Source organism: Apis dorsata, unplaced genomic scaffold (genome assembly GCF_000469605.1).
Source record: "Apis dorsata unplaced genomic scaffold, Apis dorsata 1.3 scaffold_157, whole genome shotgun sequence".
In the NCBI taxonomy this organism is placed as follows: domain Eukaryota; kingdom Metazoa; phylum Arthropoda; class Insecta; order Hymenoptera; family Apidae; genus Apis; species Apis dorsata.
In genome coordinates this window covers 730,573-734,918 of record NW_006263447.1, presented here as the reverse complement: position 1 = coordinate 734,918, position 4,346 = coordinate 730,573, and the positions used below count along the sequence as shown (strand labels likewise).

Sequence of the window (4,346 nt, the reverse complement as noted above, 5' to 3'; positions counted from 1 at the left end):
GGTCGGTTTCGGGAAGCGTTGCCGGGGCGGCTTTTTATTTTCGTTGCTGTTCATCGTTTGATAACAAAGAATCGCCGTCGAACATTCGCGGGAGGCTGGGGTGTAAAGGCTCGAATGGGAGAAGGATAGAGGTGGTAAAGAGGGATGAAGAGAGAGAGAGAGAGAATGGTTGTTGGAAAAGGGAGTGAAAAGGGGTGGCATATGCGGCGGCAACCATCACTTGACGGATCCAACGCTCGCTCATTTTGCCTTTATGCACGTGCAAACGTTGCGTCAAGGGCGGTGGAAGGGTTAAATGTACGCGAAAAGTGCCAATTTTCGAGGGGTGCACGCCGTGTCTTATTACGCCGGACATGGATGGCCGGAAACCGACGCTCTGGCTCTCTCATTGGGGTGGGTTAATGGTTTTTGAGTTGGTGAGTTGATGTTTCATTGTTTCTCCTGCTTTGAAGGTAATTGGTGATTAATCTTTTGTCTTTTTCTTTTTTTTTTTTTAGGTTTAAATGATGTTTGATATTTTTTTTAACTTTGGAATAATTGATAGTTTATCGCTCTTTAGAACGATAGTTTTATGCATATCTTTTTATTTATTAAAATTTATATGAACAAATATTGAATACAAACAGATTTCTATTATAGATAGATAATAAAAGTTTCAAAATACAAGTAATGAATAAAAATTCAAATTATAATTTTATTATAACAAATCTGGCTTGCAGATCTGAGATACAGCACAGGTTCCTCCGACAATAGTATAAACGATGAAAGGGATATATAAAGGGAATCGTAAATTCGAGCATTAAACGATAGCAGGGCTTTAGTATTGATACCTCTTCAACCAGTCACGCGTTATCCTATTTTACTATCACTTTAGAACAATTCGTAAAAGATCGTATGAAAATATAAGTTTCACCATTATTTTATTTATTGCTAATAAAATCTTTTATTTTTCAGATATTTTTTATTAAAAAAATTTGTACAAACTGACGGTGAGATAAAGAACGAATCGAGTAAATTTTGTTGAAAAGTTTTTAATTCCAATTTTATAAATTTAATAAAAAAACGGGATCGTGTAATAATATTTACCATAAAAATATCTTTTTTTCCGAAAAACAATTTTGATATATTTTTTTTTCACTACCAATTAAAAATAAAAAAAAGATACAAAATAAAAATGAATTAAAAAACTATTGTAATATCGTTCTCCAAAAACATAATGGATAATTTTTATGTTAACAATTTAATGTATAGACAAACGTATAATGGATCTGAACGAGATGATAAATGTTATAAAATAAAATTCGTTATAAATGTTTAACAATATTGCCAATATCTTTTGAATAGAGTAATTAAAAAAGCATCGATAATTCGTTAATGAAAAATTCAATCAAATATCGATTAGTCAAATATCGACGACAAAAATATATCTCGTTCATTTTCTCACTTCTGAATGATTAATGATTTCGAAACACTGTTCCGTTTTTTTCTTAAGTATAAAAAATTACAATTTAAAAACTTAATTAGTTTCCTAGATTGAAAATGGAGTGACAAATTCAAGACTGTTTGATTCCAATTTTTTATCTTTGTGTTAGGATGAATTTGAAACTATTACACATTCCTAACTTGAATTTCGATAGATTTTTTATTTAAAATTGAATTGAAAATTATTCAATTTTGATTACAAATTATTAGATACGTATATTACATATTATTAATTCAAAATTCCTAAATTCTTCCCAATATATTTGATTCAAACCTTAATAACATATCCCAAAAATCTTTTTCATCGTCAAATTCATGATCAATCCCATCCTTCCATTAATTCAATATTCAATTAATTCAATATTCCCCCCCTTCCCTTCCCCCCATTATATCAAAGAACGATCATTTTAATTAACGTTTCCATCGCAAGTAAATCTAATCAATCATTAATTAAAACTCGGCATAACAAAGCAGAGGAAATGAAAGGAAGGAATACACATCCACAATTATAAATATTCATCCACCGATGTATAAACTGAGGAAAAGAAGATATAAACCATTCTCGCGTAAGATTTGATTAAAAACGAATCAATTTGTCTTATTTAGACATAGGATCGAATTTAGACGTCGCAACGCAGAGCAATTTACCCGGAACAATATTCCTGGTCCGATGATGGTCGCACTTGGGTGCAACGCCTGCGGGATACAAGCATGCGTTACAAAGCAGCTCTCAATAATTGCGCATCGACCAAATAATTTCATCTCGCCCCCGTTGAAGCGTTCCATTGTTGCCTCATGCCGGGAGCTGTAACGGTTCCATAATGTCTCCCCTTACTACCCTTAACCTGGCCTGACCCCGAGCACTTGTTCAATCACGCTTGGCCGTCGCTTAATTAATCATGTAAGATAGAAGTTTATGGATGACGTTGTAGACGAGAGCCCTCTTTCCCCATGTAATTTCGCATAATCGTCGCGATTTGGGGTTGCTGTTGATGGCCATCAATTTTTGAAGGGATGTAAATAAAGGGATGAATATGGAGAAATGTAAATATTGGCTTATTTATTACAGATTATTTACATAGTTATTCAATTAGAAAACTTATTGTTATTAATTCCTATGATTTACCATTCAGAAAATTTTCTAATAAAAATAATATGTACAGGATCAATAATAAATGATTCTTTGCAATTAAAACAATGAATATAAATTTAAAATACTGTTTCTAAAATAAATAACGAAATACCAATGCAGTATAATTGTGTATAATTATGAAAGAAATCATTTTGCTCGAAATATTGTTAAACAATACACGGGTATTCATTCGAAAAGTTTTTTAAACGGTTCAAAGATACGCATAACAAAGATTCTTAACGATAAATGAAATTTTAAGCCCGATTCGTTATCCAAATATCGGTGGAGGGAGGATCGAAGAGGAACGGCGTCACTTTATATCCTGACATCGATAGTCTCCGGAACCTCACTTTGCCTCGGTCAAAGGACCGTGAGGCTCGGTGGCACGATGCACCGGGCAAATAATTCGCCTCTCAAACGATTCCATCGATCGTGGCCATCGTCTATCCTCTTCCAACGCCCGCAACCCTCTTCCTCCCTCTTTTTCAATCGCTTCTCACCTGCGCCCCGTTTCTTTCCCCTTCCTTCCACAACCGAAATAGCCACGTAATCGGTTCCACGGTCGCCCTTAAAGCGGCCAATAAATCAAGGGAACAACGATTCCGCTCGGTATATTCAATCAACAGGCCTTGGAATTGGTATAGGAATAGTTTCGATCTTCCCGAGGGAGATCTCATTCGTCGTTTAACGCGTGATTAGATCGTTGATCGAAATACTGGATGGTTCGCGGTTGATTGTTATCCTTTCGTTGTCTTATTTTTGGATAAAGTTGGATAAAGTTGATTAAATATGTGGGAGGAACGAAAGAGGATGGGAAAGTGGGATAGATTGAGTTTTTATACGGTTGGAGATAATCGAATTCCATCTTTAAATGTCGAAACGAAGGACAATCCAAATGAAATGTTAAGAAATATATTCATGTATTTGTTGAAGAAATGATGCGAAATTCAAATTCTTATCGAGTGAGATCTCAAATTATGAACTAACAATTTGACAGTTTTTTTTACGTGTTTCTTTGATGCGGAAATTTAAAGATTTTTATAATTTCAAGAAATTATAGATAGAATAAATCACTAATCTTAATCCTAGATCTAACTTCTTACTTAAATTAAACAGATCAATTTTGAAAAATCTCTCCTCGATTTCGTAAAAATATCTCGAATATATCACAAAACACGGTAAAGTAGAATGTAAAAATTCTTTCACGCACCCACCCCTCGAATTCTTCACAATCAACACGCGTCACTCGTTCATCGTTACCATTTCAAAAATACCACAATACACCGGTGAAAACGAGTTTAAAGCGAGGTAGAAAAGATCCATCTCGCTTCGACGTCCGCAGGAAGCCTTCCCCCGTCGAGATTTCTATTCTATTCGATAATTCGGAGGGGGTGACGGAAGCGAGGCCATCGGTTCCGGGCATAGATGGAACGGCGATAGGTCGAAACGCGTTTATAATTTAATAATGGCACGAGGGAACGGAGGGTGAGCGCGATGGTGGGCCGTCCCAACGAATTCTTTTCTCGATAGGGCCCTGAATGCGTGTCACCTTTATGCGTAATAACGCACGATGACAGGGGACCAGTGGCTATTGTCACGCCTGTTTAACTGACGTTGGCCGACCGATGCTCGTCCATCATTCCGTGCGTGCTTTTGAATCGATCGATCCATCCGAAGCACGAAAATCCGTGCGAAAAAAAAACACCCTTATCTGGAGGAGAGTGATTTTTCA

The 4,346-nt window shown here is 35.8% G+C and overlaps 1 protein-coding gene and 1 long non-coding RNA gene across 2 annotated transcripts in view; one reads left to right on the top strand and one right to left on the bottom strand.

Annotated features, from left to right (window-relative positions):
- LOC102677973 overlaps positions 1-4,346 on the bottom strand; it is a 349,267-nt gene that overhangs the window by 120,646 nt on the left and 224,275 nt on the right. The gene's annotated exons all lie outside the window — the stretch shown is intronic.
- Positions 1-4,346, top strand: part of LOC116185316 — a 20,614-nt gene that overhangs the window by 15,158 nt on the left and 1,110 nt on the right. The gene's annotated exons all lie outside the window — the stretch shown is intronic.